Raw genomic sequence first — 21267 nt, 5'->3', positions numbered from 1 at the left:
TGCTTTGGGGTCAGACATCTGCTTGAATCCTGACTCTATCTCTTTGGTTCAGCTGTGACCTTGAATAAGCCACTTACCCTCTTTAAGTTTCAGTTTGTCATCTATAAAATGAAGAATAATGATAGAACACAAGGGCCATTGAAATAGTTAGAGAAAATTCACATGAGACAGGTAGCTTAATGTCTGGCATTTACTAAGTACCCGAAAATGATATAAAGTATTGATCTTCATCATCTTCATCATGGTCACCATTATCATTCTCACTATCGAAGCCAGTGCCCAAGACCCAAGTCTCCTTGTTCAAATTCCCCTCACTATGCCCCTTTGAACCAAAGAAAGAAAGAGAAAGAAAGAAAGAAAGAACTTGAAAAGAGAATATTATATAACAAGGTAATATAATAAATACTATAAATTTTATTTTAGATTTTGTTTCCATATGGTTGTATTTCTATTGGAATAATGTTTCCTTTGCAAAACACTTTTTATAACATAATAAGAATGCATTAAAAGAGTTCTTATTATTTTCATTTCTTTTTCATTCCTAGTTGCAGTAAATTTTTAAAATTGAGTACATCTTCCTTACAAAATCCCAAGCAATTGTTTTGATGGAAGGAATGCCTGTGCTATTTGTATATAATTTATTTTTTTTTAATTTTAATTTTTTATTGTTGGTTGTTCAAAACATTACAAATTTCTTGACATATCATATTCCACACTTTGATTCAAGTGGGTTATGAACTCCCACCTTCACCCCATACACAGATTGCAGAATCACCTCAGTTACACATCCATTGATTTACATATTGCCATACTAGTGTCTGTTGTGCTCCACTGCCTTGTGTATAATTTAAACAATCCAAAGACACTGATCCATTTTAGTCATGGTTAAGGACTATGTACAGGAAAAAAGAGAAAGGTTGAATGAAACTTTTTCACCTTTAAATTTTAAAAAATCCTATGCCATACATGTTTTAAATTTATCTGTTGCATGTGCTCAGAAATGTTGACTCTGCCCCTCAGATTGGTTCATTAAGTATTGCTTTATTATAACTGTATTACAGTCAAGAAATCATGGATCTAAAATAAAATCAGATTGGAGCCCCACCTCATCCTGGCCCATAAAATATCTATGTTTTTTATTGCTTTTAGAAATCAAGAGAGGACAAAAAGGCAGACAACATATGAAGCCTAATTGCAAGTGTTACTCCTAACAGTGAAAATTATATATATATATATATATATATATATATATATATATATATATATATATATATATATATAACAACTATATTTTCAGAGTCAAAAACTTAGGCACACACAGGACAGTGAGACTTCACATTTGAAACTGCAGCTGTCCAAAGAAATTCAGGCTATACAGTAACCACATGTAGGGAATGCAGAGAAATTTAGTCCTGTGTAGAGAAAGAGGCACAAGACTCCATTCCACAAACCCACAGGATACAGAGTTACAAGGGCCTGCCAGTCAGCCTGTCTGTTCCCCTCATTTGTCAAAGAATTACCCTAGTCTCATGGAAGCCAAGCAAATCCCCAAGCTACATTTTAGCTTTTAGTTAGGGGCTTTTTAGAGATATAATATTAACATCTTGTGGTTGAGAAACTATAAATATCATCAAAGAAATTCCACCATTTTGAAAGACTATCACTGCAAGAATGAGAATAACTATCTCTGCCGCAGATATTTTTTCCCCATATTTCAGTGGGATTCCAGAGTCAGCTCCTAGAGGCCACTCAGCTTCCTGCCATGGGGTCCTCACCATAGGCAGTTCACAGTGTGGCAGTTGCTCCCTCAAGCCTCTTCAAGCCAGTAGGAGTCTCTCTAGTACGTGGAGAGGGACTCATACGTCAGGAGCTCACCTTCAGAGTGACTTCCTCTTGCCCTTTTCACAGAGTGCAACCTAATCAAGAGAGTGACAATCACCTCTTCCATAGTCTATTGGGCAGAAATCGTTCCAGAGAAGGGCATTATACAAGGGTGTGACTTGTGACTGACGGCATGTTCACCACATGCACAAATCATTATTGTTGTTGTTTTACAGAATTAACCACAATTTATGTAGTGGGCCTTTTCTTAAAAATGAAGCACATTTGGAAAAGAATAATCTTTTAACTGACTGCAAACGTAGCAAGTCAAAATCAGAGATTGATCTTTCTTCCAACTATAAGAAAAATTCAAGGAGATTAGGAAATTAAAAAAAAAAAAAAGGATGTCCTACTTAGCTGGTCACTCCATGCCCTGGCCTCCTAGACCCACCTCCTGGTCATGCTTCCTGGCCATACTCAAACACTTTCTCCATAATTGCTTTCCTGCTGTTTGTAACGGGTTCTTCCTTCCCTTTTGATGGCCACAGTATTATTGTACTTCTCCGGTTTACTTATGTGGGTAGATGATTTCTCTCTCTACCTAGATGGAAAATTCCTGCCTTGCTTGTGACCATCTTTTCTATAGCATTAGAAAACTGGCAGAAAGAAAAACTCTACAAACCAATATTACATCAATGAGATCACATTTATGACATTGGAGCTAATATTAAGGTTTGTTGAATTTTAAAAGCAATTAATTAATTTCAGCTGTGTAACTCACTAGAATCTCTTCAATGTCAATTTCCACTAATTTTCTTGTTCCATCCTCCCTCACCTCTCTCTCTCTCTCTCTCTTTCTCCCTCTCCCTCTTTCTCTGTCTCCCTCCACCCACCTTCCAATCAATCCTGCCTTCCTCTGTTTGAGTTGGGAGGGATCTGAGAAGAAGGAGGAGAGTAAGTGAGAAGAGAAGGAGAAAGAGGAGCAGCCTAGACTTGTGATCAAAGTTTTTCAGGAAAATAGAAAAGATCCTAAATTATATTAATAGTGCACTTATTATGGGAAATTGGGAAGCAAGAGAGGATTTTCGTAAATCTCAGTTGAAATTAAGAATACTCTTGTTGCTTAGAAGAGCAATATCACATAGGTAGCAGCTTCAGAATGAGGTACCCTTGAGTTCCATTCCTGACATCTCCTATTAATTATGGCTGTGTGACCTTGGGCAAGATACTTAATGTTTCTAAATCTCTCTTTCCCAGTTATTAACTGACATATAGCAAGCCATTGTTAATATCAAGTTAGCCACACTGAAGTTTCTCAACATAGCCCACATAGGGCAAGGACTATACAATTTGAACTCAACTCAGAAAGATGAGCACGCACATGTATCATGTTCACCTGGGAGCAAACAGAGACTGAATAAACACTGTATCATTCCTACAGTTATTTATGAATAGTCTCCATCTTTGGTTGTGGTTTTCATGTTTAAAATACTGGAGAAAAAGAGGGTAGAAGGACAGGAGGAGCCCCATAGTCATTAGTAGCATGGGCAGGCAGGGCCTTTTCACAGAACTAAGGAGATGAAATAAGCTACTTTTCCTAAACACAACTCAAGATTACACAGAGCATGAGGAGCCATTCCAGGGCATCAGGCTGGAATGCCGGGAGGGATCAGTGCTCTGCTGAGCAAATGAAGGCTCCTGCCAAACATAGGAATTCACAAGGCCAGGCTCGAGCTTCAAATCAGTATCTGGAGTACCATGTTGGAGTTCTTTCCATTCCTTGAACTAACCTAATCAGTGCTCATAAATTTCTTAATGGAAATGCAAATATTGCTGTGATTTTTCCTAGAATAGGAATTATTTTCTTAGCCAACTTATATATTGAGGGTCAGGGGTACTAAAATTTGGGGGGATTTATATCTTTTTTAAAAATCAGCCACATAGTTCTGTGTTGTGAGATTAGGTAGGATGGTGTTTCCTTTTTCATATGTTTTTTATTTTCTACTTTCACAGGATAGACCTATTTGCACACTTCTAAGTCATCCCTGATAACTATACCAGGAAGGTGATCTCACTGGCCAATCTAGATGCTTTGGAGATTGTTGTTGTTTTGTTTTGTTTTAGTTTTCTTTGGTTTGTTGCCAACTGTAAATCAATGGCCTTCATGACTCAGAACTGGTTTTTAATGACAACACTATCTGCCCAAATTTCCTACATATATTGATTATTATTGTGTTCTATATCTCAACTTTTTAAAGACTTATAGTGTAAATAATTACAAAATAAATTCAGAGGAGGATTTTAGAGGAGGAGGAGGGTAAGTGAGAAGGAGAAAGAGGAGCAGCCTAGACTTGTGATCAAAGCTTTTCATGAAGATAGAAAAGACCCTAAATTATATTAATAGTGCATTTATTATGAGAAATTGGGAAGCAAGAGAGGGTTTTGGTAAATCTCAGTTGAAATTAAGAATACTCTTGTTGCTTATCTTTGGAGGAAATATAGCAGCTACTGGACTACTAAGAAATAACTAATGCTCAATTCGATTCTTCAAATTTCTCTTAATATCAGTAATCTAATCCTCAATTTCCTATGCCATTTTAAATGGAAAGGGGAAGTATGGAGGTATATATGCATATAGTTGGTTCTTTTAGTATTTGAAGGTTCTTTTTTTTTTTTTTTGTACTGGGGATTGAACTCAGGAATACTCGACCACTGAGCCACATCCCCAGCCCAATTTTGTATTTTATTCAGAGACAGGGTCTCACTGAGTTGCTTAGCCCCTCACCATTGCTGAGGCTGGCTTTGAACTCGCAATCTTCCTGCCTCAGCCTCCCAAGCCACTGGGATTACAGGCGTGTGCCACCGTGCCCAGCTTGAAGTTTCATTTTAACCCTGAATTTGGATAATTTGACATTTCTGCCTCTAATTTTCTTGTTCCATTCCTCCCTCACCTCTCTCTCTCTCTCTCCCCCTTTCTCTCCCTCTCTCTCTGTCTCCCTCCACCCGCCTTCTGATCCCGCCTTCCTCCGTTTCAGTTGGGAGGGATCTGAGAAGAATGAGCTCATATAAACTTTATAGCCAGCATTCAAATTGAGCCCCCATGAAGCCTTCTCCTGGTATTCATGCTTTTCTATGTCTCCTCCCACACTGACTCATGTTTGGTCCATGTGATCAATAGACTTCAGTAGAAGTGAGAGTGCATCACTTCCCGGGACAAGTTTAAAAAGTGCATCTTGGCTTCCGGTTTGGCCTCCTGGAAGGTTCCTTCCCTGTCAGGCTCATGGTGAGAGGGCAACCCATTAGTCCTGTGGAGAAGCGCATGTGGGTAGATGCTTGGCCCTCCCACTGACAACCAGAATCAGTTTGCCAAAATACCACTGAGCCACCTTGGAAGTGAGTCCTTCAGCCACAGCTGAGTCTTTAGTTGACTGTATCCCTGATTAACATCTTGACTGTGACCTCTCAGGAGACACCCCAAAACCAGCCAGCTAGACCTTTGCCAAGTTCCTGCCAGGAGAAGCCCTCCGAGATAGTTAATATTTGTTGTTGGTTTAAGCCAAGAAGTTTGGTTCAATATGTTGTGCAGCACATAGTATACATGCAATAGTACACAATAACATTAACACTTGAAAATTTTTTAAAAGTCAGAAACTTGAGAATAAAAAGTTCAAATCTTTTTTATTTAACCAGATCTTTATTTCCCTAATGCCTAGAGCCTATAGTAATTGTCTTTGTATAAATTTAAGGATGAACCAATGTTTTCGCCTCTGTTTTGGAGAAAAAACTGAAATGTGTAACAAAACCTCTAAGAAATCACTGCTAATCTCAATTGGAGAAGGCTTATCCACCGCTTTTCTCCCTACCACCCTCAAAATATCAGTATTATTCCATCCTGTGTTTTTAAAGTTTGAGTCATCCTTACATGGTTAACATTATTATACATGAATTATACCTTTGAGTACACTTTCTTTTATCATATGGCTGATTTAGTGTGTAAGGTAATGAATGCTTTTAAGCAAACAGATCTGAATGCAAATTCCTCAGTGCTGTACAATAAAATTACTATTAACATTTTCCAGAACAAATCTCAGATAAGATCATAATCGTAGCTTTCCAAATACTGGTAAATTATGCTGACTCTTATTTTCCGTTCTGGTGCTTCTTAAGCTCATTACATGGTCATGATTTTTATATGGGAACAGTCTGAAGAAAAACAATTGTATGATTTTAGATAGAATCAAAATTCAGGATTCAACCAAGATATCCCAGAGTACCTCATAGTAAAATGTGTGATTCCAACCTCATTGACGTCCTTCCACCTTTCTCCTTGGTGTTTGGCTCCAAGTCATTCATGTGCACCATTCATATGTCCAGCGAGTATCTTTGGTGCAGGGCTTGTTACTGAAATGTGCAAAGCCCTACTGTGAGTGTGGAGGGTGGGGCCCGTGAATAAGACAGACAAAGGCTCTGCCCTTGAGAAGCTTACATTTTATTCTGGGGACAGTCCAGGGACAAACAAATACTAAACAATATAATTTTGACTACTGACGTTTGAAGAAGTAAAAGGTAAGGTAAAGATGATAGAGAATGACAATAAAAAAGAGGGATTTAGTTTAGATAAAGGACCAGGAGCTGGGGAATGATGGGTCAAATTATACTGTTATATGGTATGCATGCAAAGATATGGGACAATGATTTTCACCATTATGTACGACTAAAATGCTTCCATTTTTAAAAAATTGGGGAGTAGGGCTGGGTGGGGTGGCACCCATCTGTAATCCCACCGGCTCAGGAGGCTGAGGCAGCAGCATTGTGAATTCAGAGCCAGCCTCAGGAAAAATAAGGCACAAGCAACTCTGTGAGACCCTGTCTTTAATAAAACACAAAATAGGGCTAGGGATGTGGCTCAGGCATCAAATGTCCCTGAGTTCAATCCCCAGTACAAAAGAAAAAAGAAAAAGAAAAAAGAAAGAAACAAACAAACAAACAAAAGTTGGAGAGTGGGGAAGGACCAAGGAAGTGGAATTTTGCAGAGACTTGAATGATATGAAATAAGCATACCACACCAAGATCTAAGGAAGAACATTGCTAGGAGTGAAAGATCAAGTTTTAAAGCCATGGGTGAAAAGAAGCCTGACCTATAGGAGCTTAGAAGAACAGAGATCTGAGAAGGGGTTCAGAGCAGGCAGAGCTTAGAGGAGAGTGGTAGACACAGAAGATGAGATTGGGGAAATAAACAGGAAACTTGCAGGCCAGGGTAAGGAGTCGGTGTTTATTCCAACTATGATAGGAAGCCACAGTAAAATTCCAAGCAATGAAGTTACATGATCTAATTTAATTTTTAAGATATTTCTCTGGCAGCTGCATGGAGACTCTCCTGGAGGTAGCAGGAAAGAGAATGAGACCATATGATAGATTATTTTCTGGGCAAAGAATTTGAGTGATTTGCAAGGGTGGTGGAGGCTATAGAAAGGATGGGAATTCAGTATATTTATGATAGGATTCTCTGATGGATAATGTTTAGAATATGAGGGAAACAAAAGAATCAAGGAGTGTTGGTGAGGATGTGGGGAAAAAGGCACACTCATACACTGCTGGTGGGACTGCAAATTGGTGCAGCCAATATGGAAAGCAGTATGAAGATTCCTTGGAAAACTGGGAATGGGACCACCATTTGACCCAGCTATCCCTCTCCTCGGTCTATACCCAAAGGACTTAAAAACAGCATACTAGAGGGACACAGCCACATCAATGTTTATAGCAGCACAATTCACAATAGCTAAACTGTGGAACCAACCTAGATGCCCCTCAGTAGATGAATGAATTTTTAAAATGTGGCGTATACACACAATGGAATATTACTCAGCAATAAAAGTGAATAAAATCATGGCATTTGCAGGTAAATGGATGGCGTTGGAGAAAATAATGCTAAGTGAAGTTAGCCAATCCCAAATAAACAAATGCTGAGTGTTTTCTCTGATATAAGGTGACTGACCCCTAATGGGGTAGGGAGGGGGAGCATGGGAGGAATAGATAGGGCAGAGGGGTGGGAGGGGAAGGGAGGGGTCAGGGGGTTAGCAATGATGATGGAATGTGATAGACATCATTATCCAAAGTATATGTATGAAGACATGAATTGGTGTGAACATACTTTATATACAAACAAAGATATGAAAAATTGTGCTCTATATGTGTAATAAGAATCATAATGCATTCCACTGTCATGTATTTAAAAACTAAAAATCAATTAAATATTTTTAAAAATAACAATTTCTTATGTTGTGGTCCAAGAGTTAGGTGAAAGATGGTGTCATTTATGGACTCAGTGAATAGTAAGAAAGGAATAGTTTGGAAGGAGGGAAGGAAGTCAATAGTTCTGTTGTGATCAGGTTATGTTTGAGGTGTTTTGTTGTTGTCGTTTTTTAATGGATTTCCTGGAAATGTCAAGTAATGCAATGGGAAATACAGATGGGAAAGATGTCAAATTATGAACTTGAGAGTTGCCACCAAAGAATATTTAAGGCCTTGAGAGTGTTTATTATCAGTTAAAGGAGTATATTTAAATGGAGAGAAGGTCGTAGAATTGAGCCTTGAAGCTCTCCAACATTTGGAGGTCTAGAAGAAGCTGAGAAGGAGCACAAAGTAAGATGGAGAAAATCTCCCAGAGTAGGGTGCTGCATGATGATTGTGTTTCAAGGAGTGATCAGTTCTGTTGAGGCTGCGCAGTGACCTAAAACAAATGGGGATTCAGAATGATCTTTCCAGATTGGCAAGATGGAAGTCTTGGTTGACACAGTCAAGAGAGGCTGCCATGGAGGGGTAGAGACAGAAACCTGAGAGAAGTGTGCAGAGGAAAGGAAGGTAAAAAAGTAGATACAGTGAATACAGACAAATCTTTTAAGGAATTTCCTGCAAGAACAAGCAGACCATTACTGTGATACCTAACTGAAAATGTTGATTTCCTCAGATTTTTATCTTCAATGTGAGAAGTTTTAGATGACTTCTAAACTCCAAAATAACTAAAGTCCAAAAAATTGGGGAGGGGGGTGAAATCCTGAACACCTGAACTTCCAAAAGAAGCATCCACTGAATTGCCAATGACCCAGATATGATGGGGTCACCATCGCTGGTGATGATATTGTTCACTCGCAACAAATGCCTGTTATGGTTTGGATCTGGAATGTCCCTCAAAGGCTCATAGGTTGAAGGCTTGGTCCTCAATGCAGCAGTGTTCAGAGGTATGGCTCTTGGGAAGTGATTGAATCATGGGGCTTCTGACCACATCAATGGATCAACCCACTGATGGATTCATACTTGATGGCATTATTGGCATTATTGGAACTTTGGGGGGGTAGGACCTAGTTAGAGGAAGTGTGTCACAGGATGTGCCCTAAGAGGGTCTACCTTGTCCACAACACCTTCCTTGCTCTTTCTGCTTCCTGACTGCCATGAGGTAAGCAGCCTCCTCTAGCACATACTCCCACCACCATGATTCTCTCGCCACAGACCTGTAGCACAGGGGCCAGCCAGCCATGCACTGGAATCTCATAAGCCATGTGACAAAATAAACCTTGCCTCTTCTAAATTGATTTCCTTAGATAATTTTCTTAGAGTGATGGAAATCCCACCAACATAGAAAATTGAGACATGTAATGCCTTGGAATCATTTTAGACAATTTTAAGAAGTGATTTAAATATTCAGAGAACAACGTATATCCAATTAGTTTACTTATAGCTATTTTTGTGTTTCAAACAAATAACATGATCATTTTGTGATAGAAGGCCATCAGTCTCCAAGGCAGCCATGTGTCCATCGGTAATTAGACCTCCAAGTCCCCACATTGTCCCACAGCCAGTCAGGCCACAGTGGTTAGGCATGTGTTAGAATACCCCTCAGCCTGTCATGGCTGTGGATGACAGTGATATCTGAAAGTGAAAATAACAGTAATGACAGTAAGTGCTGTCATTGTACCACTTTCAGGTTTACAAAGTCTTTTCACAGAAGTTCACTTATTTATAGGAACCGCTTAAAATGCTCTTTCACATACATGAAATTAGTTACCAAATAAATTTTAAGAATGGGTGGCTAAGCCCTCTGATGGCTCCATCCTGCCTTTTTCTTATTAGAGAAATGTTTGGGACTCATATTTTCAGACTCCAAAGCTGTTGCTCTGGAGAGGGTGGATGTGAAGAAGCAGCCAACACTGTGGGCTCAGCTATCGATCCAACCTGAATTTGTGAAACTGATACCAGAATGCTTTTCCTGTGTGGATCAGAAACAAATGTGAAATATGGCTGTCCCCTCTCTCTTGTCTTCCTTTCAGCCCCTCCCCCTTTCTCACAGTGACCCTTGTGTCAAGGAGCCTTTGTAAAGAATCCACCACTTTGGTATGCGTGTTCCATACATTGAATTTGAAGGCACATTATGCATCTCAGGCATATAAAGCTCCCCGGCATGAATCATGCAAACTTGGTGAACCATAGACTTCTCCCTGTGGATATGACTTTGTTGGTATTTTAGTCTGCTTGGAAACAGTCTGAGAAACATTAAACTGGGCTTTTTTGAGGACAGTCCAAATTATTTTTTTTTAGACAAGAGAAAAAAAATATTATGTCTCCTAAGGAAACTTGTAACCACGAACAGTAAATTTAAAATGTTTTAAAATGTTATTTTTTTCCTCCCACATCCTTCACTTGTACATAGTTTAAATCCCTCGTCTCTCTCACCAAAAAATACATGCGAGATTACAGACCCGCAGGCTGGGCCTATGCACATGAACTTCTTACATAAAAGATATAAAAATAATGTGTGCTTCACTATCCTGACCACCAATCTTAACCCTTTCTACAGTTCTCAAAGTTAGTCATCCACTTACTATTCATGTGTAGTGGGTTTTTTAAACACGACACTACCATTCATGCCCAGAAAAATCACCTTTCTTTATAACATAAGATTTCAACTTGCTCGATGCCATGAGAGGCGACAGACTTCAACTCACCTATTCAAGGTCACTGGTCACTCTTGTTTCGAATCAAGACTTTTCGAGGTTCACTCTGTCTCTACAGCATTTACATACTAGGCCTCAAAGGCCCCCTCAATCCATCCTTGGAGGATGGGAAAACCTGGGAGAAGAGGAAAGCTTCTTGAGGTGACTGCAGGCTAAGAGGCTTCCGGTCCCTCCTGGTCTCCTCCGAGCTGACTTCTCCCTTGTGCTCATTCTCCGGATGTCGCCTCCGCCCCTATGGCACATCTACTCTTCCTCCAGCCCTGTGCATACTCCACCTTGTTGTGATGCTGGGATCTGCAGGATCTTTGGTCTTCTCCACTCTTTGCTGCTGGAGTGTTTGGAAACATCTGATTCTCCCTAATGCAGGGCTCTGGCTCCAGGCATTGGCGAGCAAGCGGAAGGACTAGAACCACCCAGCCCCTGTGCCACTCTACAGGCTCCCTCCCTGGAGGCTTGGGAACCTAACTTCCAAGTGCCAAGTTACAACATGGGGCTTCTCTGATTTGGGATCTCCCTCAACCCATCTGGGATATCCATGAGCTCCTTCATGTTCCCCTTCTTGTCCTTCATGAGGTATAGTGGGGAGGGGACCTAAGTGCCTAAGAAGGGACATTATCAGTAAATTAATCGTAGTTTCATTCCCCCAAATTTCTCCATCAAAATATTCTTCCAGACCAGGAAAGATTTTGACTAGTTTCCTCTGATGAGAGAAACTGTTCCCTATACTTTGTCGAACATCTGCCTGTTCGTGAGTGTGTTGGAAAACATTTTGACCTCAATGTCCAAAGACTGGTTCTGAACATTCAATTCCCAACTACTCGGGACCAAGAAAAGCCTTTTCTTTTTTCTTACTTAAGTGTCTGGTTCTTGAAATTAGAATCCAGAACATTCGTGACTATTGGTTTTCTTTTAACTTTTAAAACAAATTTTTAAATTCAAAGCTGAGCAATGATTTGCTGGTTATCCAATTGAACCGTGCCCTTCCTGAGAAGCAGGGCGGCTAATCCTCAAGAAGTGGAAAGCTACAGAGCAAGAGGAGTTTCCCAGGAGGAGAAATGGGCTGCCTCTTGTTTAGAAATTATATCTGATGCATGTTTATTTCTCAGTCATTCTTTTAACAGGAAAACTGAATTGGAAATCCAAGGTTTTACCAAGTTAAGTCTGAACCTGAACCAAAAACGTCTCACTTATTCTTTTCTCTCTTTCTTATGCTGCTTATATAATAGAGCACTGCTGTATAGTAAGACATTTCTTACTTTTTCATATGGAAAAGTTTTAGGACACACATTTCCGCTGAATACGATTTTCCCACGATGATTTCCAGAGTCTTTTGTCACTGGCGCCTAAGCAAGGGCATTTCTCCAACTGGAAATCTCACTGATGAGTCCCCTATCATCCTGCATTGTCTATGGGAATACTCCTGAATCTCCATTTTGTTCTCACATAAAACTTTGAGATACTTTCCTCCAGCTAAAATCATATTCACAGGATTTACATAAATTGCAATATCATATCTGGCACCTTTTTTTAGTAAATGTCTAGAAGATGGTCTAAGGAAATGTTCTCTCTAGTGTTGGCAAAGGAATGTGGTACTCTTTTTATTTCTCTGATCGTCCTAGACCTGCAAAAGATTAGAAGTCCAGTCATTCTTTCCCAATGAACCATATTTAGGCTATATTACTTTGTAAGACTCTTCTTTTACTCTCTACTCTAAAAAGTATTACTTCCTAGTGATTTTCATTTCTAGAGGAAGAAAAGAAAGGACAAGTCTAATTTTAGGGATTCATTAAAAATGTATTTCATAACCATAAACAATGTGAAATAACTGTAGAGTCAAACGTGTATGCTTAGAGATTCAATTATTTAAAATTATGTGTCATAATATGATAATCATAAATATTGATGGAGCATTTATACACTATTGAACTTAAAACACATAAAAATGACATTCATTGCACTAAGAGCTTGACATATTTTTAATCTCACATCTTGAAACCAATCACTACATAATTTTAATAGGTGAAGTAATTTCAATGTCTTTCCATGGCATTTAAACCAATATTCAGGCATGACCTCTTACATTGTGCCAGGTGCTCTAACTGGTAGTCTACATTTTCTTGACATTTAATTATCAGAAGGGCCCTGAAAAGTATATGTTATTATCTTCTTTTCATCTATATAGAAACTGAAGTTCAGAGCTATTTTAGTCAGGTTTTTCATTGCTGCAACTTAAAGGTGTGACCAGAACAATTTTAGAGGAGGAAAAGCTTATTTGGGGACTCATGGTTTCAGAGATCTCAATCCATAGACAGAAGGTTCCATTCCTCAGGGTAGAAGAGTGTGGTAGAGGGAAGTGACTCTTATGTTGATTGGGAAGCAGAGAGAAAGATATCTCCATTTGCCAGATACATAAATATACCCCAAAGCCATGCCCCAATGTCCCACCTCCTCCAGCCACACCCTACCATTTTGTGCCCAGCCAGACTGCGGCATTTGTGCCCAGCCAGACTGCGGCATTTGTGCCCAGCCAGACTGCGGCAAATTGCCATTCAGTTAATCTCCTCTTGGGGGATTAATTCATTGGCTGAGTTAAGACTCTCTCACAACCCAATCATTTCTCCTCTGAACCTTCTTGCATTGTCTTACATTGAGCTTTTGGGGGAATACCTCATATCCAAACCATAATAAGAGGCATGACATAGCCCCAGGTGGCACAGAGAGTAAAATCTGATTCCACATTTTTGATTCTCATATGCCACACAGTGTCCAAAGGGTTTGGATACATATGAAGTTGATGATAGGCTTTCTTTCTAGGCAGTCACACATGCACAGAGAAGATTGTAGGACATGAGCTGAAGACCACGTCTCCCTCAAAGGTGCTGTGCTGGTACCACTTCAGCATGCATTTGAATGAGCCATGCTCTACTCTGAGTCAAGATGCTCAGGACTGCTTTAGGGGACATACATTATGATGAACACTAGTGAACGGAACCATTGCACCACAGCCATGGCTTTGTTCCAAGTCAGCACTAGGTATAAAAATCCAGAACCAAAAAGAAATGAACTCAAGTCCTTCAGGCCAGTAGTGACCAGGTCTCTCATGGATCTTTGCCTCTTCACTTTTCTGAAGGCTGGTTACAGAGCCTCAGAGCTCTTTCCCAAATTCACGTTGGTGACACTCTTTGATAACCACAAGGATGTTGGTGATAGCAATTCTATTGGAGAGAAAGAAGGAAAAATACAAATATTCCCTTTGAAGAATATATTTACTATATATCTGATAGCACTTTAGTGAGTGTTCAATGAATGGCAGGTTAAACATATGAATGACTCAACAGAGAAATGAATGACTCCTGTTACTTGACCTGAAGTCAAATTATAGAAGAACATGATTTAATACAAGACGGATTCTATAATTTCCCTATATATAACATTGCCTATAAGAAATATGTTTCTTTGATATATACTTTAAAATTATCTAGAGTAAAGAGTATATCAGTTCAAACGCAAATTTAAAATTCACAACCATTCATTAGTAGGATTCTCATTTATTTTGAGGATATGATCTTTAAAATAAATCATTGCTAATTAAAAAAGAGAAATATGTTTCTATATTATATATGATATTTAAGCTATATTTTATAAATATATTCTCTCTGGGCTATAAAACTCCCTCTATACTCAGTCCTTAAGAATAATTTGTACCTTTTTTTAATTAAAAAAAAAATCCCTCTCAGTATGTTTGTTTCAAACCTTTCTAACTGACCTCCATGCATCAGGCAAAAAAGACTTCTTCCAGTATTCTCAGACCTTGGTGTGGCCTGAATGAAACCCTACCATCTCTGACCAACTTTCCCCTTTTCTCTAACCAGCTCCTTGTTGAGTTCACACATCTGTCCTGGCCTCTAGGGCCAATAAACATCCTTCTACCATATCTTCCCATTGCCATCCCTGGTCAGAGCAGGCTCAGAGTTAATTTCATATCTGGCCTCACTTTTGCATCTGATAAGTTTTCCTCCTTTGAAACAGGAATTTACATACTGCCCAATATACAATTTCCAATGTAAATTGGAAAGAAATTTTTTCTTTATAGTAGGTAAGCTATATACATCCAGTTCTTGGGTTCTGGTTTGATAGTTAACAGGCTTAGGAATCAGAAAAATAAATTTAAAAGAAAAACTATTAAAATCAAATTGCTATAGCACTCAGTTTTAACTTGTGCAAGTTCTTTCAATAGTCTGAAAAATAAGGATTAAAAGAATAATAAATAAATGAGATAAACTGTGGAAAACATACAGAATAATATTTGAAAATATAATGATCAACGCATAGAAAATAAATAATGATCAGTAAATGGTGGGGGGGCGGGGGAGGTGGGACAAGAGAAAATAGTCAATAATCGTAGCTGTGTTGGGAGACACAGATCATGGCCCTGAGGACATGAGATTAGAAGGAAGCAGGGAAAGGGAAGGCAGTGATAAAATATACTAGAAATTCCATCTAAACAGGGCTCCAAGTCATGAAAGTTAGAATGGGTTCTTGGGAGCCCAGAATGACCTCAAAGTGGATACAACATCACACGATATCACGCACTGAGCAACTTTATCTTAGATTAATTTAGCCACATGTTCATGGACTATGAAGTTCAGAGCCGGCTCACACTGCAGAACTGGGTTCTGGTTTTATAGGCTACCTTACTGCACACCCCTAATATTAATCTCTTTCCCAAAGAGCAGACATACCAGGAGACAGAAAATAGCTTTTAATTAATGAATTTATCGTCTACAATTCACTGGTAATGAGGGAAATCCTGTACTGTACATTCTTTAAAGTGTAGATTCAGGATCTGGATATGAAGCTAGTGAGGTAAGCAATTCAGCCCTTTTCCTATGATTGTGAGCCAAGTAAATGGCTGGATTACTAATGGGTGTGTAGACTTTTTTTTAAGTGTGGTGGATGGGGGTGGGGAGGAGGAAAAGGGAGGGAGTCTTTTCTTGGCATAGGCCAAAATGAATGAAAATGCTTTGAGTGTTGTTATAATCTATTCTGTGGCGATTTCCAGGTGGCATTCTGCCATGGCTTGGGGCACACCCATATGGACTCAGTCCCTTTCTGTAAGGATATTGCAGTTTCTAGTAGGGACCAAAGCAGAAAGATAGCTTTTCCCCACCCAGCATACCCTGACTCCTGCCAAATGTGAGACATGGGAGTGATGTATCAACATAATAATACCAATACTGACCATGATGGGTTCTTAAGAAACTGGAAAATTTTACTAAGAAGTTTCCTCCACCTTCTTTGCATACCAACCATGGTCCCTGAGTTCCTAGGCTTCTATACCTAATATAATATGTATTAGGGCTCTACAACCCTAACTTTCAGGTTGTTTCCCAAAATTTACGTTGTAAAAGCAGACTTGAAAGCAGTCTACTACAGTTGGAAAGCTACATCCTGCCTATCTCAGACATTACCTCCCCTCAAGACAGGTACATCCAGAGTCCTACAGACCACTTCCTGAGAAGCCCAAGCCATTGTGGGGCATCTACAGGGGCTGCCAGGCCATGTGATTTAGCAGAAAGAATGTTGGACTTAGAGACAGAATTGGTTTTGTTCTTGTTCTCCCACTAACCAGGTGAAGGATCTTGGGGAGAAGTCACTGTGACTCAAAGTAAGTTGCTTATATCATCTATGAGGCGGTTTGATATGATCTCTGTCACTTCCAGCCATAATATTGTACTTCAAAATTGTTTTTCCTGTGTTTAATCAAAACTGGCCTCCCTGCTACTCCCATCCATTAATTTGAGCTCTGACTTTGAGAACTAGAGAAGATAAGCCTTTTCTCTCCTTGATGTGGCACCTCATCAGATATTTGAAGATGGCTCCAGTGAACCCATAAGTTATTCCTGCTTCAGGATAAACATCTCAGGAGATCATGAACCTTCCTTTTAGACTTGGCTTTCACACATTTCATTCTGACAAACTCAACTTCACTCTTTAAATGGTGGTTCCTATAACTGGACATAGCACTCCAGAACTGATCTAATGAGCACAGGACGTATTGAGACTAAAATAACTACTAGATTTCCCTTAATCTAGACCCTGTGCTTAGACCAGACCTTCTCATGGTAAAGGCTGCATTTGCGAGTTCTTTCTGCCACCATAGCCATTTCCTGGCACAAACTGTGTTTATGGTCAGGTCCTTTCTACATGAATTTCACTTCAACCAATTCTCCCCTAGTCTAAATGCACCTTTTATAATGTCCCCTCTTTTAACATACAAGTAATATATATTATTAGGTATATAAAACAAACTTAGCAGGTCCAAGGCTGGTCTTTAGTCTGTATCAACTTGTCTTTACAGACTGACTTTCGACATTACCCAGAGGTATCCATACCTACCATGGCTCATACTCCCCTATTTCCTATAACCTTCCCTATTCATTCTTTTGGAAAAATCCTATTCATCCTTAAACATATAGTTCAAGTGTTCCCTCCTCCATGAGGTTTTTCTGACATGTTTCTCCCTCTTCCCCTGTCTATATCTCTGTTGATCTTTGATATCGCTCTTTTATAACTCGAGATTATAATTCATTAAATATACCTGCCTGAGATCAGATCCTACCCTGGGAGCTACATTATTAATAGACAAACTATTCTGTCCAAAGAGTAGCATCTAAAAACTTTCAAAAGGGGAAAAGCAGAGATAGCTACTCTATCTGTAGCAACTCCTCCTTTGAGGTTCACATGGATTACCCTGCACCTGGAACACTTTGCTCCAAGACATGGCAGATCAGGTATTGGAATAAAGGTCAAGATTAAGAGGACAAGGGACAAAGGTGTATTTCGTGTAGAAGTCTTGGGGCAATGAGTTTCAAAACAGTTTCTTATAAACATTTATGCTCATGATTCATATGCCTACTCATATAGTCTTTATTAAAATCATCTTCATTGTGCATTGCAACATAGAGTCCATTTATTTCCGAAGAGCGTCGACTAAGTTAATATAAAGATACATCAGGCCCAGGTAGCTCATTTGAATGGTATGTGTTTTGTTTGAGTGTGTTGGTGATTTTTCCAGCAAAGAACATCTATTTTAACCCAGCCAACTGTTAAAAAAGAGCTATTCTCCTTGCTTCTATAAATCAGATTTTCAAGCCCACTTAATCTCAGGAGAGGTGGCTGTGCACATGGCTGCCCTCAAGCATGAATCCAGAGACATCCGTTTAAACTGTCCTCACTGTGACATTGAAAAATTTGCTTTGTCTGCATAAACTCCCATCTTTAAGGAGAGGAAGAAGGATAGGGAGGTCCAGGCTCAGATCTCTCAAAGGACAGGATTCATAAGGTTAAGTCTGGGAACAGCCTGGTCTTTGATAGCCGAGCCGGACTGGTCTCAGAGCGGCCGCCCAGATGCACCAGTGGGCTGGTCTGACCCTTTTGAACTCCCCTGCCTGCTACAATTTTGGTCTCCACTCGATCATGGGTCCCAGGACAATTTCTGCTCCAGACTGTCTGAGGAGCTTAGGGAATGCTGAAAGGAAACCTTTTAAGTCTGCTTTTCTTGAGAATGCTAAACCTGCAAAACTTGGCCAGACATCGCGTTGGGTCTCCCTCTGTGGTGACTCAGAAATCTCAAGGAGAACAGGAAAATCTGGAGGAATAACATTGAGAGGGCCGAAGGGCAAAAAGGGATGAAATTTGTATTTCCATTGAGTGGGTGATATTTTTCATTTCAAAGCCTGATGTAAAATCTTGCTGGTTTTTAGTTATCTACAGACCGAGAACATAAACACTGCTATTAAAATATTTCATCTCTCCCAAATGAGGCCCTGCACAAATTTCCTTCTATGTACAGAGCTTTCAGCAACATCCCTACGAAGCTCAGGCAGACATCCAAACTCGACTCTTGCTATATTTGAAGTGAAACAGCTCTATCTCTGCAGGAGACAGAGGGAGAGGTCAGGAGGAGGTCTGGGAAGGTCAAGGATGAGTGGGGAGAGAGGGAGAAAGAGGCTGGAAAGGCAAATATATTAGCGTGGTTCCTTTCCCTCACTAACATCGACTCTTGAACCAGTTGTTTAAAGCTGTACCCTTTCTGGTATAATCTTCAGGCTTGGTTACCCACAAGCTTCCTTAAAAGAATTTGGTGCAGTTTCAAATGTTTGTTTGCCAGTGAGAAGTCTGCATCCCTTCAGGCAGAGGCTCTGCCCTGTGCTTTATGTGCAGAGCTGGGCTCTGGAAGGCGCCAATCAATACTCACTGAGCTGCACATACCAACAGCTCTCCAACACCGCCTGCTCACTTGACAGGTCCCTGCAGAGTGGGGCCTACGACAGAAGTGCAGTGTCGAGCAGCAGGGCTAATCCAATAAAAGTGAAGTACCAAGCCTGGTTTGTAACCTTTCTGGAAGAAGGATGTGTTGCTGGTTTTCATGAAGCACTCTGGTCTTCTCTACTTTTCTGCCTTCTTCCACGGGAGCAGATCTTTCTGCTTTTCAAAAGTCAGCCCTCAATCAAATGATTTTTCACAACTTTCCATGAACATCTCCACAGTTCTGCTGAAACCCATCTTGTAGATTTCAAATATAGCCAGAGCTTCAGGAACCAATTAACACGTTCCAAAGAATCAAAATGTAATCTCTGACATCCATGATGCAAATGGATACTCTTCCAAAGCTCTCAATGTTCTTACCTCAAAAAAAGAGATGGATTTTATTGCATTTGAAATATATAATTATCATATCCATTTGGCATGCGTTTGCACAAATCCCTAGACATAAGTACGTAAAATACAATAAAAACAAAATTTGTGAGCACCCCCTACCACAGAGGTATTCAAACAAATTCTCAAAGCATGACACATTAAGGATTATATTTTAAAGGCAGAATTAGAACATGAACACACATATACCCTCCTTGCCTGACCTCAAAAACTCATAGCATTGGGAGTGTGGAAGAGACTGCTCAGCTCAATAAGACTTACTGCTATGTGACCCCATATATCCAGTTGTTGCTCAGTAACGCCTCCTCCCAGGAGAAGTAGAGGCACCTATTCCAAATTCACACAAAACATCAGCTCACCTCATTGTCAAAGATTGTCACCCTGCATTGACCCTCCTTTAAGCAGTGGGTGTGTATAGTACAGTCCAGCTGCTCTAGGAGAGGTCGTTTCTAACTCGTGGGAGCCCCATATGAGAACCTGTCTAAGCAGAGCACAGTGGCACATGCCTGTAATTCCAGAGACTTAGGGGGCTGAGGCAGGAGGATCACTAATTCAAAACCAGCCTCAGCAACTTAGGGAGATCCTAAGCAACTTAGTAAGACCCTGTCTCAAAATAAAAAGTAAAAAGGGTTGGGGATGTGGCTTAGTGGTTAAGCACCCCTGGGTTCAATCTCCAGTACCAATAAGAAAGAGAGGGAGGGAGGGAGGGAGGGAGGGAAGGAAAGAGGGAGGGAGGGAAAGAGGGAGGAAGAGAGAACTCATCTATACTTGCTCTCAGCCATCACCCCACAAATATGCCCAAACAGTGTTCTTTACTATCTGGTTCCCTCAGGGCCACCTACTGTCTTTTTCCCACCTTCCCTGGGTTGTACCTTCAGTAACCTTTACCCATAGAGAAGGGTGACTCTGGATGTTTTAAAATTTCATTTGTCAGCCAATGTAGAAACCCATTCCACATCTCCTAGAAGCTTAGAAAAGCAGCATGACTTTGTCACTTGTTCATCAAGAGAGGACCCCTGAAGTGATATGGGACATATGGGGGGGCCAGGATGTTTTTTGTCAATAGAAACTTATTTTTCCATTAATAATTATCCATTTTTCTGCTAGCAAAACTACCATCACAGGCATGCGCTGTCAGTTTGCAGTTAGTTGACACACAACCTCTTCTACTGGACACAATAACAATTTGTGCCTAACATTTGACCCTCACAACAGCTCTAGGATTGGACAATTTTTATTCCCATTTTACAGATAAGGAAATGAGCACAGCAGGACAGTAACTTAATTAAGGTTATAGAGAGAAGGTTATAAATGACAGAGCTGGGATTCGAACCCAGGTCATAGGGCTTCACAGTCTAGCCTCCTGACACCACGCTCCTCTGCCGGGTTAGCACCAGAGTAATTCTCCACAAATGGCATTTGCCATTTTCTCCCTCTTTCAGTTTTTCATGTGATCTCTGTTCTTACTGTCATCCTTGTTGTACACCTTACATTTTCAAGACTCTCACTTGACAAGATGGGGTTGGTAATTACTAAACCTTCTCCATAAAAAGCACCAAGGGTAATAGATTCTAAGACATAAGTGGCCTCACCAACCCTTGTGGTCAACACAGAGCTTGGGACCTGAGCCCCAGTCTTGCCTGTAGAAGCTTTTAAGAAAAAGCTTACTACAAATAGAGGGGGTTGTTTCCTGTGAATGCTACACGCACATAGTTCA

At 40.1% G+C, this 21267-nt stretch overlaps 1 protein-coding gene across 7 annotated transcripts in view; it reads left to right on the top strand.

Annotated features, from left to right (window-relative positions):
• The window catches only part of Palld (palladin, cytoskeletal associated protein), a 375619-nt gene that overhangs the window by 212911 nt on the left and 141441 nt on the right, over positions 1-21267 (top strand). The window lies entirely within an intron of this gene.

Source organism: Marmota monax, unplaced genomic scaffold (genome assembly GCF_021218885.2).
Source record: "Marmota monax isolate L192 unplaced genomic scaffold, Marmota_monax_Labrador192_F-V1.1 WCK01_AAM20220418_F8-fsc00040, whole genome shotgun sequence".
Classification (NCBI taxonomy): Eukaryota; Metazoa; Chordata; class Mammalia; order Rodentia; family Sciuridae; genus Marmota; species Marmota monax.
Note: the sequence above shows the minus strand (reverse complement) of the source record. Positions and strands in the feature narration are given on the sequence as shown.